Here is a 14151-nt window from a genome sequence, read left to right as displayed (position 1 = left end):
CGGCTGGTAATATGGTGGTATCTACATTGTTGTCAGATCTTCCTTTTTCCGGAAAAATGATGAAGTTCATTATTTTTTCGGAAAAAGGAAAGATCTGACAACAATGTAAATACCGCTATAATACCGGCCATATCACCCTTGTACACAAAAACTTACGAGCCGTTTCCGAGATAATTGATGCGTTCTATACATGAAACTCACTCTGTATATTGACGCTTGCGTGGATAATCGTTGAAAATCAATCATCAATTCACGCAACTTATATAGACGACTTCGCGATTTTACCGGCATATATACTCGTATTGGAGGTCGCTAGTTGATCTATAAATCTTATTTCAGCTGTCCAAAACTTCAAGTGGAATACAAAGTATAACTACATTACATTGTAAGCTTTTGGAAAATATCTTACCGGATTGATATTGAGCTGGTAACGTAATTAATACGAATATTGTCTTAGCGAACTTTTCCCAACTCCCCAAAAAAAAGATATTTATGAATTCATTTATGAGTAAATTGTATAATTAAAGCAAAGAGAGCGAAATGGCTGGAACATTTAGTAAGAATTACAGAAGGTAGATGGATAAAACGAGTACTGAAACATCAGGCCAACGAAAAAAATAGTTTGATGAGTAGATGAACAACGTATGCACGACTACAGAAATAGGGAAAACCGTGTGTTAGAGAGAGAGCAGCGAGACAATGTGTAAGAGAGAGAGAGAGAGACTTCGTTTTTGCGCATGCGTAAAGTTTCGTTGCGATGAGCGGGAGCGCTGATATACCAGGTCGGTTAAAAGTCTTTGGGTTTTTTAAAAATTATATATTCCGTTATTAATGTGATTGGAAATTAGTTTTTTGAGGATAGCAGAAGAGTGAAGATCATGTTAATCATTATACTAGCTGCAGTACTATGTCCAGTACTATGCGTTGTCGATCAACAGTATGCTATGAAGTATTTACACCGGTTCGGGTACGCAAATGAAAATGATTTGACTAAACTTGAGGATTATTTGTTGAGTTTTCAAGAAAGATATAATATCCCTGCAACGGGAGAATTAGATGAAAATACAATTCAACTTCTAAATAGACCAAGATGTAATGTGAGTGAAGCAGCTTCCGACGATGATCATTCTTTTAGAGTTAAATCAAAATGGACAAAATTTGATTTGAAATGGTATTTCCCTCAGGCAACTCCAGAATATCTTAAAGTAACCAAAAAGGCTTTTGAAGTGTGGAGTAACAGTTCAAAGTTTAAATTTGAATTAATACACAAAATACGGCCTTATGCTCCCGATATATCTATTACAGTTGTACGGGGAAAGCACTATTTTCGAGCAAATTGCCAAGGTAGAGGTGAGTGCTCCAGTACATTTGATGGGCCCCGGAAAGGTGTTGGCACATGCTTATTTCCCAAAAGGCAACAGTTGTATAGAGCTTCATATTGATGCTGATGAGAAGTGGGATTTAAGTTTGGATGGATCAAGTTCAGAAGGTCAGACTAGCCTACTTATGGTATTAATTCATGAAATTGGGCATATTTTAGGAATTGCTCACAGTGATATTGAGACAGCAATAATGTATCCATGGTATCAATTCAACATTGCTCCTAAATTGGATGAGGATGATAAAATGGCCCTTGAAGCTCTTTATGGGCCAATCAATACATATGTAAATAATCCTTTCAAACCCACATCAGCGCTGCCACCGACTACAAAGACACTTGCACATCAACCAAATGTACCGGATAAAAATTTATGCGACATAATACCGGAGTATATGTTCATTGCCATGGCTGGTGAATTTGAAAATTACCATTTATATATTATTAATGAAAATTCCCTATGGAAAATTGATTTGAATTCGAAACTTATTCCCTCGCAACCAGAAATACTCGATGATTATTTACCTGAAGAAGTGGGTTCCATAATTCAGATTTTTCAAAGTTCTTCAGATAATTTAATAGCAGTCAATGACCGTAAATACTATGTAGCAGATTTTCCCGCTCTACAAATACTTGAGGAAAATAATTTAATTATACCTAAGAATTCTCAAATAAACACAATGTTTCAAAGCAATCATGGGAAAATATATGTATTTTATAATAACAGTAATTATATTGAATTTGACAAGAACTTGAAAACTATCCGGAATAGAGGACAAATAAAAGATATTTTCCCTGGACTACCCACAGATGTTACAGGAGCATTCCAGTACATTGACGGACACATGTACTTTTTCAAAAACACCACATACTACAAATATAATGAGTTTACCAAAAAACAGGTTAGGTGGGATTTGGGTACCGTGAGACTGAGAGACTGAAAAATGAGACAAATTAGAGTAAAATGGGAGGTAAGAGTGAACTGAAAGGTCAGATAGACCTGTAGGATTCACTTCAGCCACAATAATTTATTAAAATATCATACACTCAGATGCAAATTTAAGTTATTTAATTTTTACAAATTCATTTTTATTGATGCTACTTCATCTCGAAAGGTTCTTTTTGTTTGTGATGAAATTTCTTGAATTATATCGCGTTTAAGCGAACAGAAGCAAGCTTAGTATTATAATTAACCACAAACCATTAGCGTCCGAGATTGGCGGATTGTAGAATATATATAAGCGCGTTCTATTCATTAAAACCCTTGTCACCTGTTCAACACGGCTGCTATTCAGCGAAGAACCAAACAAAGAAAATTGATTAATGAACACGATCAAGATTTCTACATTGATTTATATTCGCTTTTATTGAATTAGTTTAATTAGGTTGCTTGTAAAGTAAATTAATTAGTGTCCATCGCGTGTACGCCGGTAGTCGCTATGTACAAGTAGGCGCTGACAGTAAATGCAGGTTTTCTTGCACTTCGCGCCTCTTCTGACTTATCGTTGCACAGCCATGGGCATCATCCAATCGACCTAACTCTACTACAGACTTAATCATTCTATTTAATTTTTTACATTTCAGTCGTCATAAAAAACTGTATTCATCCATTTGTTGGATATAATAGACTTTTTTATTAATTGTCATCCTTCACTGTTGTCTCTTGTCTCTATCTTTTTATTCTTTACATTAAATTTTGTTGCCTGTTCTCTTCAGTGTAATGGATCAACGTACTATATCTTTCATGGACTTGTTGCCCTTCTTCAATTCTAAAATTTTAGTAACATTTTGGGAAAAGATGAATGAATGTGTGAAAGTTTTCTAGAGGAACAATCTATTCTAAGTACTAACAAATTGTTACCATTAGGTTATATTGCATTTGACTTTGATAACGACATGTATTTTCCTAGAAATTGTACTCAAAAGTTCTTAACAACGACTATATTATTCAAAGTCTGTTTTCCAATTCTCTCAGTGATCTTGCAGGAGATGCCTTTTGGACTTGAGATCAGTCAGAACCCATTTTCAAAACGAAATATTATTATCATATCATTATTTCCTTCCCCAAGTTTATAGTTTTTTTTCCAAAAACACGTTTTTATACAATTCCTTAAATAAAAATTGCACTGTTCATGCTATTGGTGTAAACACGTTTGCTAAAATCCCAACGGAATCGCAAAATTTCTGAATTTGAAGAATCCTGAGCTATATACTGGTCACTGCTTCAGGAGATCATCTGCAACACTTCCGGCAGATACTGGAGTGGATATACCAGAGCTCAAAGGACACGGCGGATGAAAATCGTCGACAGTAGCGGAAGGATGCGTAGAACAATCACTTGCAAGCAAACTCAATGTTGCAAAACAAATATTTCAAGCTGAAGAAAATGTACATATATCAAGTACTAGTACATTTAGAGAAGTCACAAATTAAGAAGTGGAATAAAGTAATAATTCACTAAGAAATATTGATATTGTAAATTGTAAAAATGGAATATTTACTTTTAATATCAATGATACAAATAATGCTTGAGTTAAATTATTCCTGATTACTAGATCCTAACTTTCTCACTGAACTTTCAGGAGATGCACGTACGTCATTAACGACTTTATGTGATTGATATCTCTATAGACGATAAGATACAACTCTGAGTCCCATTTTCAAAAGGAAATATTGTTATCATGTTTTTACTGCTATTTATAAGTTATAGCACGCTTTGTTTTGCTGATATATAGAAGTTTATAGTTTCTTCCATCACAGGAAACAAAAAATTCCTTAACAATGTTGATTACTAATACCGTCTATGAAGAATCTGTCACTATCACATAGTATTGTGAATAGAATACCTATAGGTGAGATTTCAGCATATACTCTCAAAACAATTCAATAAAAAGATCAACTTGTAAATTTCGGCAAAACAAATTTAGCTCTGCCACATACCAATCGTGAATAAAAATATCTCATTACTGTCAATTGTCAATATGTCATTCGTCCTGATCAATTTCATTGTGCTTGATATCCCCAAAATTCATATTGTGAATAAGTATTACAACTAATTAATACGATTTACATATCGTACTTTACAATGTTAGCAGGCAAGATTTAACAGTCTGTTATGCACTTTCAGGAGCAACAGAGGGAGCATTGTCCTAGACTACGAAAGATTTTATTGGAGATAACTGGAAAATTGAGAGTTGGGTATTATTTTCCACAATTTTTCATTGAATATTTCGAGATGGACTTGAAGGTGGTGGACCGAGTGAAGTATAGATGTAAATTTCCAGGTTGCAGGAATAAATATATGGAAGAAAAGATGAATCAACATTTTTTATATTTCCCAAACGCTCTCATTATATATGTTCTGAATGGGAAGAATTTTGTAAAATTCAAAGCTCAACGTTAAATTATCGATTGGGTGAAAATCATTATCTGGAAAGTGATTTCACAAATTTCAATAGCAAACATTATATAAATATAAAGCTATCTCTCATCTACCATCAAGTTCATAACTGTATATTAAACCAAGAACATTCATATGCTGTAAATACACTAGATACCGAAGAGCATCAAGTTCGTAGTCAGAGTACTCATGCCTTAACATCTGGCAATTTACCAATAGATCAATTAGATAAATAATATATCTGAGGAACTATCTTCATATTATAGGATTCAAATATTTGTCCTTACGATCATTCAATCAAGGTCCCTTAAAAAACATGACACAACATGAAGTAGGTAATACAAATCCTACTTGCCATCAGTTTATTGCAGCGCTGGAAACTATTGCCTCTAATGAAAATTGTGAGAAGCATGGAGAATGAAGAATCAAATACAAAATTGCTGTGATGATCTATATACCTCTGGTATCAATATTACTGTTTTTGGATATACGTTGGTGAACAGATCGACTTAAACCTTTTAACGTACCTGGATATATATATATATATATATATATATATATATATATATATATATATATATATTGTATTCATTAACAAACTTCTATGTTTTTGCATCACTTATACTCATAGCAATTAAAATATAAGAAAAATACTTGGCTGTACTCCAGAAGATGTTTACCTCAAATGAGGAAAGCATCATTTAATGAAAGTAGAGGACAAAGAGATGTTATTGAATGAATAACAACTAACTATGGATTTCTTTTGAAGTATGTATCATATATATATATATATATATATATATATATATATATATATATATATATATGAGTGAAATTCAGAATGAACTATACGACAGTATCTTCAAAGTCAAAAATGATCTTTCAATTCTCAAATCCCCAATATTATAACCTGCTGTAGTATCAGTAGTATCATTAACGTATAAATAACAATCATTGTGCTTTATATCGATAGAGCTATTTGATCAAAGACATTTAACAATTGGAATGTGTTTTTAACTTTTTACTTCTAATAAACAAAAAAATTGATTCTCAAATCCTTTGAAATGATTCATAGTTATGATCCTTGATAGACCCATACTGCTCCATCTAAAATTACTAACGACCGATATCGTAGGGGAAGCTAATCAGGCACGTTGGATTCAACCTTTTCCTCCTCCATATACTAGCAGCATCTTGGATCATCAGTAATCGCTGATGGCATGGAGATGGTGCTTTAGATGGTGTCTGGTAGGAAGAACATTCACCAGTCGCATATCCCACCTGTTGAAATTGAGCAGATAAGACAGACATAAGGCTCTTCTAAATGCCGAAGATATGATAGCAGCACTAAGAATGAGCTCTTGATCTAAGGGTGGTTTTGCTGAGACCAGTCTGTCGAGCGAATCAGCCTCTTTTTTTGCTTATTGCCGGATTGTCTAGGCAATACAATGTATCTCTATCACAGCTATATTTCACCAGTTTATGTCTATCACTCTATCAAAAGTTTAAAGTACACCTGTAGGTTGTTATGGCTTGTGTAGAAGCTCAGTTGTCTGAACACAACGAAAGTATTAGGTTTAGATGGCATTGACTAAATATTCTCCGACCACTACAGCTTCTGCTTGAAAAAAGGTAGCGTATTTCCGAAGAGAGGATAGTCTGCTTTTTGGGGGGTATTCTAAGCAGAAACATGTTCTGACCAAGCCATTCAACTTTCTAAAAGGTTCGCAAACGCTGATTCAGATTGGATATTCCATCAAATTGTGAAACTGTTATAATTAATGGCCAACTGTTCTTGAAATAAAATTTCCTTCTGGAAATCAGATTAATTCAATTATAAGAATAGAATTATTGTTACCTTTTTCAATTTATTGAGAACTTTTCTTTGCAAAGGATAAGTATATATTTATATTTTGTTTGGATGTAACGTTATTGCACTGCTTTATTTGGATAAAAAGTTTTTATTTGGTTTTTCAAACTTTATTATTTCTAAATCAACATATACACGGGCTTAAGTTTCTATTGAATTCTTTGAAAGTCGTCAATGGTACATGTCTGTTATTAAGAAATTTTGAAGCAATAATTTAAATTCATTATTTTGATGATAGTCGTGGTCATGTGTCAGCCTTTCTGTTTAATCACTAATATTGTCAAAATATTTTTGTTAAATGGAAAAGTTGATTCGAAAAGATTTATACGATTTATCAAAGTTTAAAGCGAATAAATTATACCACCGCTAAGTGTTTTTTTATTAAGAGTACAACACTTGTTTATCTAAAACATTACACTATGCCTTGAAAGAATGACAGACACGTGAGATTCAATCAGAAACAATTAAGAACCATTTAGCTAGGTGAACAGTTTATGTCTCGTCTGAAACTTATATCTCTAATCTTGTGATTGAAAGAGCACACCTTTAGTCACTTACGGAACTCAATTCTAGGAAATGTACAGGGAGACGATACAAAAATCACTTCACCTAAAAGTTGATATCACTCAGTTTTTATAACTCTATTAATTATTATAATTTGGGTGAGTTTTATTGTGAAACGGGAAACAATAGATATTTCTGGAAGCAACTCTCGTTTATTTATTAAATTTAGTAACAAATAGTGGAAAATGGTCGAGTATACAAGCATCTAAAAAGTTTTTACCACGATATTAGTACACAGAAAGATTTGGATAGCGAATTTACCGCTCAAACTTACATCAAATGGCTTTGAAATGATTAAAAAATTACTAAAATTGCTTCAAAAGAACATGTCAGTTCCTGCTTATCGATTTTGATGAGAGGATTTGAATCAATCACAATGAATCAAATAAAATGAAAAAAATCAGTTGTAATATTAGTTCCTATTTTTTATTTCCAGATACTGTTTGTTCGAGTAGAAAAGTTTTATCCTTTTTTAATTGGGGCAGTAGTTTTTTTGGCTTGATGGGCCTGTAAAACAGCGACTGCTTCTTTAACTTTGTTCTTCAGTAACTCTAGATGTTCCATGTGAAACAGCTCGGTATTATCAATCTCCAGCAACATATCAGCTATTTCATCCCTCAAATCATAATACATATTGTAAATAAGCGGATACAATCTGTTTCCCAACATTTGCTTGTGGTGGAGCGGAGGCCAACATGAAGGTAGTAAGTCCTTCCTGACCATAGAAAAGCATAGCTTACACAGGTGCGGAAGATCCTTGTAGATTTATCCCTTGTGGTGGGTTTAGGATACTGAAAGTGTACTTGAAGTTTCCTGTTCGATTGCCAGATGAGTTCCCAACATCTACAAAATCTTGCCCATCAAGCGGCATTCCAGTATATGGCGAAGCTCCACCTTGATTACTTAATCTTATGGATGTTTGACCTGACAATCTGGGGCTAGCTCATATTTGAGTCATTTGTGCTAATCCATAAAAGCGCTAGTTAGTTGGATTACTAGTAACAAAAAACCGCTGGACGCTCCGGTTGAATTAATTGACCCATCAGGTGCATTCGCATATTTGTCATACGTTGCATGTATTGATAAGTAAAATGAGCTCTACAATCTGCTTTCAGTTACTACTTTTGCAACTTCTTTTAGAGAGGAGAAGCATATGAAACCGAAACCTTTACTTCGATCTTCTTCTAACATTACTTATGTTGAAATTATGATCCCAAATGGTGCAAATTCTTTCGGAACGCGTTCATCCAAGTTTTTAACGTAGAGGTTAACAACTTAGTATTGATTGAGTCTCTCCATTTTCAAAGCTTTAAAATGACGTTTCAATTCTTGTTGTCACCCTTCCGACATATCAAATTTTTTCTTATTACACCTTGTTACTATTTAAGCCTTCAGCTGCAGATTCTGCTGCTTCTGTAGTTTCAGATCAGAACAAAACCAAATCCTTTTGATTTGCCATCATCGTTACTCATTCTTTCAGAGCTCGTTATTTTACCATATCATTCAAGCATAAAAAGCAATTCGGAAAAATCTTCTCCAAGTTCTTAACGTAAAAGTTGTGAACAATTCTGCTTTCTCCCCAAGTTTCTTTTTTCTTTCTTCGCGGGGAATGAATCGGCCTACTCGTACATAAACTTTCTCACATCAGCAACATACCATTTACTTTTTGGATCCGTAGCCTTTGCCCGCTCTATTTTCATCTTCAGGTACAGCAGAGGATATTACCAAATACTGAAAAAGTATCTTATATCGCTTTATTATCAATAGAGTGGTCCAGATTTTTAATTTAAACATTTCTAACGTCAGATTTTTGCACGGAAATGTCTCATTGGAACCACATAATTCGAATGGGCCTGCCTTTTATCAAGTCAAAATTCATGGTATCCAGAGCGCGCTTCGCATCACCAGGTTGCTTGAAGTTCACATAAGCATAACTACAATATCTACGTGTAATAAAGTCTCTGCAAACACGAATTGAGAGAACGACACCAGCTGATGAAAATTTTTCAAAAAGCGTGCCTTCAGTAATATCTGAATTCAAATCCCAGACGTACAAAGATGCCATGGGGTAATTGGGAGGTCATGGATTCATTCAGTTTATTTCACAATATTTTACGATTTTTTTAATATTTTTTATATTTTTTGTTTAAAATTATTATTTTATCACATCAAACACTAACTCAGAACTAATAATTCAACGTAGTGATACATTCTGATAGACAGTTTATTATCGTAGGAACCTCAGGAGCCTAGATCTTTATGTATTAATGGATTACCGTCATTTGGGAAACAAGGGAAACGAGAGGGATAATATACTGGCCCGTAACATCTACGTGGTATAAGAAAATGCACTTACAACATAGATTTCAAAAACAAGGAATGATATGGAAAATAAATTCCCCTAAGATCGAATCACTTCGAAAACTTTTCACTTTTTAGTAGAAAATAGAAAAATATTTGAATCTTTTTGAAAATATTTTATACGCGATCAGTGGCTTTCTCAAGATACTCACTTAAGACTTTGGAAGTATCTCATCAGGTTTAGTCTAATCGAATGTGGTGTATGCAGATACCACGTGGAAATGAAAGATCACTAAGTAACAAAATTTTCTATCTTCACAAGTGAACGTAGAAAATGCTGTTTATATGAAACTTGTATTGGAAACGAACTGTAGATGGCAGTGTAACTTTACCGTCATATATTTAATCTTTATTTAAAAAACGTCGAATGGAGAGTAAATAAACTAGCAAAGGATATTTCTATATCCAATACTAACAGATCTATACGTTCAGATGATACAACAGAATAAAAATTTACCTGTGAATATAAAATTACACACGTCCGGCCAATATTAATAAATAAATTCCATAAAACTGAAAGAAGCAACAATGTTGGGTTTGTTTATATCACGGAGACAACGATAATTTATCGAACTATAATCTCTGACAGCAATCGTGGACTCTTGTGCGACAACACTAAATTTTTAAAGACTCAGGCTCTTTTTATGGGACCTATGGATTGTCTATATTATATCATTTGGTTCTGAAACCGAGCGTCAGGGTTGTAGTCTCGAATTTGTCAAGATTATTATCATACTATTGATAATTCTTCACATTTTTTTAAGATTATACATTACAGATTATATACTTGTAATGTATTTGTGGAAAATGGGAAAAATGATTAGAAAAATCTAATTCTTGTCAGTTTTCTGGTATTTCATGTAGATACAAAACTAGATTATTATTGTAGGTAGAATTGATTGCGGAAACAATTTACTATACGACGCTAGCAACTATAAGCGTCATGAGAAAAGCGACAAGTAACGATAATAGTGAGGCAGTTGAACATATTTGCTTTCGTCGCTATGTATTTTCCATTGATTCTTCGTTTTCTCTAATTCAATTAGTTTCAAACAAAATTGAACCGGGAGTTTTTATTGGTATTGAATTGATTAGCATAACATATTATATTTTCAATGAAAGATCCTTTCAATAAGTTGCGACGGAAGAAAAAATACTAGACAAAAGGAAGCGACATAATGAGTAGTATGATGTAGTAGTTTTTCTCTTGTCTCCATATGTCACTGACATTCATCTTTTCTAACATGATTTTAATGCTAATGGGACCAATAACAGAACTACATTGATGAATCTTTATTCTTAATTATGTTTAGCAAACTGAACGTACCAGTTTCTTTATTTGTGACAGTCATTGGTACGGCTCTGTCTTTTCAATGAAGGGTTGGAGCCATATCTTCTGTTTTACGCCTAGTTAGTGATATGGTCTCGATCGTGGTACATGCATCAGATGTATTCATCTCCGCATGGGCTACAAGTGCCAGTTTATACTATAAGGCCACCCAGAAAAACAAACAAGCCGATCCTCACCTGCTCTCATTTTTTTTTTTATATTTTGATTTTATAAGAGTGATTTGAATAGTTCCTCCATATTAAATTTCCTATGGATTCCATTTCTGGAGTAAAAACGGTAGATTCCTCTAGAAAAATGACTAATATTTATCTTCATTTATCAGGAGAAAAAAATACAATATATTATTCCTCTTCATCAACATGATAATTACAATAAATAGTAATAATGATTTATTGGTAGTTAAAGGTGTATTTTCTTTATCCATCATATTATAAGTAGTACTCTCTGTAGTCGTTGTATTTGTAATATTGTTACTTATTTCTATGGTACAGTTATTCTTGTTAATTACATACTAGAATTTTTTGACTCCCAACTTGTTGTTTATATTGTCGTTGATGTTATCTGTGACTGCATTCAAATCACTATGACGACTCTTACAAACTATTGGTGATGATAGATGAAACGAATGACCCATGTAAAGTTTAGGATATTGCATTATTAGAAACATACCCATATCATCCAATTTTTTGTAATGTGCACTTATTGACTATAAGAACTTCTATTCTCAACTTCACTGAAATGTAACTTCGTTCTTGCGGCAGGTTTCTATTAAACTCATTATTACAGTGCTACAGACACAACACTAAAGAATAACTTTTATTTCCGTTTTTGATGAAATGTGGAGCTTCTCTAAGGAATTTGATTAGTTCCTCCGTAGTAAAAGTCTTCGCTTCCTTTGGTTAATAGCCTTCGAACTGGTGTTCTAGAAATGTTTACAGTTCCATATCATTTTCCAGCCTTTCAATATGAGTATTGAATATTATTTTTCCATATACAGGGTGTTTCAAAAACTGAAAAAATTTAGGGCACTAGTTTTACATGGTTTCTACCAAGTAGTATTGAACATAACTCATTCAATATTAGATTTATTAAACAAAACTTTAATTTCAAACCAAAAAGGTGCTCCTATTAAAACTCGATACTGTGTACGGTTTTCGGAATACTGGTATGAAATAATGATAAATGTTTTAATTGAACAAAAAATGAGAAGATGAAAATTCTAAAAAAGGCTAATAACATAAAATAGAATTTAATTAGAGTAGGTGTGCAAAATGTTATCCTTTTTCACGAATACACACGTTTATCCTCTTTTCTCAAAATCCATTGATCTTCTAAACAGTTGTGAGTCAGCTATGAAGCCATTAAAATGATGTTGAATTCATTCTTTCAATTCTTGAGTTGAATTTACCTCTGTACCATAATCTATTGTTAATTGCTTCATACTAAGGTGTCCAATAGTTTAGTACCCACACTTATTTAATTAACTTATTTAGCAAGATCCTATACTGATTAGACTGGTTTTTTTCAAACGTTACAAGAAACGAAAGCTCCCAGTCCCAATTTTTTTAAAGGTATCCGTTTTATTGATTGGGTCTCATTTGCGCGCCAAACATTTTCAATTCACATAATGCGTACTAATTAATAATTAATATTAATAACTTTATCAATACTTTATAGCAGCATCGGCACACAGTATCGAGTTTTATCAAAAGTACCTTTTTGGTGTAAAATTGAATGTTGATGTTGAAGTTCAGTTGATATTTTTCTTAATAAATCTAATATTGTTCAATACTACTTGGTTCAAACCGTGTAACTAACGTCCTCTATGAGACACAGACATAAAAACACTGGATGTATCAGCTTCCAAAACATATTTGTACAAAATTTCAATACAATGTGGTTAGTAGTTGCAGTAAAATCGTGAAAAATGTGTTCCTTGTTCAACACCCTTTATCTTGAATACGGATGGCGTTACGAAAATATTTTACTGAGCAACCCCAAACATTTTTTAGTTTCCTATCTAACCTAGAGACGGGATTTGAATCACCCTGTATATGCAAATATTATCAAATTAACAAGAGTAATAACTCTCATTATTTGTCAATATTTTCTCAGTTCTCGATAGATTATGTGATATTTGTAGATAAAATAGTTTACTAGACTTGTGAACGGTTAAAATTAAATACCACATAATAGAATTAAAATCACGAAATTAATGTTAGAAGTAAGCTTCGAAATCGTGCCATTATTCTGGTTACCTTGTTTATGTGCTCCACTGCACACTTTCTTTAGTCAAAATTCTGGACTACGCTGATTTACGGATACTAAACCCATCCACATAATGAAAAAAGAATGTTCATGTTGAGTGTACTCATGGACTTAGATCTTCCGACACGTTTAGTTCCAGCTCACAGTTCAATTGACTGACTGACTTATTATAAATATGTTGCGTAATAATCCAAATCCAGTGATCTATTGGAATTTAATGGTTTTCCACAAACTCTTCATTGAAACCCTACTACTTCTCGAAGCACTTTTTATGCTATTTTACATTCTTCTAAAATTACCCAAAATAAACCGCTACGAAATCATGCAGCTTCTTATATATCTTTTGGTAAGACATATTTTTCAACTATTTAGTTATTATAGGGGCTGAAAAGAGTTTGAATACTTGAGTTTGAATTAACCGAAGGTGTGTGTCGGACTTACGTAATTTTTGAAGGACATAAATGAAAAAAATTAATCAGCATATTTTTATAAACAAGAAACAAATTAAATGTTTATTGCCAAACATACTACTTATTATCTGTTGGTTAAAGAAAATAAAAATATTATCAAAATATTATTGTATCTAAAACTTGAATTCATGAATGTACTTGGTAAACTTGTGTGTCTTTCAGGTAGAATAAATTAATCAGAAAGAGAAAATCATGTTCAAACAAAACTTATTTCCAGGAATTTAAGGATAAACTACATTCACTTGTCTTTTCATAGTAAGAAAAAAGATTAACAAAGCACTAACGACAACTTTCAAGAAAATGAATCATATTATTTATGGTGATTTTGAAATATTTGACAGCTCTAAAAATACCCGTTATATTACTGTATAAACCCTTTTCAAAACATGTAAAATAGTCCACTCAATTTTGTCCGTTGTTATGATTATGACATGACAGTTTCAGGAACATCTTTTAGGTGGTCTTAAAACTAATTTTACAACAAATAAC

At 32.8% G+C, this 14151-nt stretch overlaps 1 pseudogene; it reads right to left on the bottom strand.

Moving 5' to 3' along the window:
- Positions 1–7674: 7674 nt before the first annotated feature.
- Positions 7675–9304, bottom strand: LOC130448993 (polyadenylate-binding protein 1-like; annotated as a pseudogene).
- Positions 9305–14151: the final 4847 nt, after the last annotated feature.

Source organism: Diorhabda sublineata, chromosome 9 (assembly GCF_026230105.1).
Source record: "Diorhabda sublineata isolate icDioSubl1.1 chromosome 9, icDioSubl1.1, whole genome shotgun sequence".
Lineage (NCBI taxonomy): Eukaryota > Metazoa > Arthropoda > Insecta > Coleoptera > Chrysomelidae > Diorhabda > Diorhabda sublineata.
This window is presented reverse-complemented; position numbering and strand designations above follow the sequence as displayed.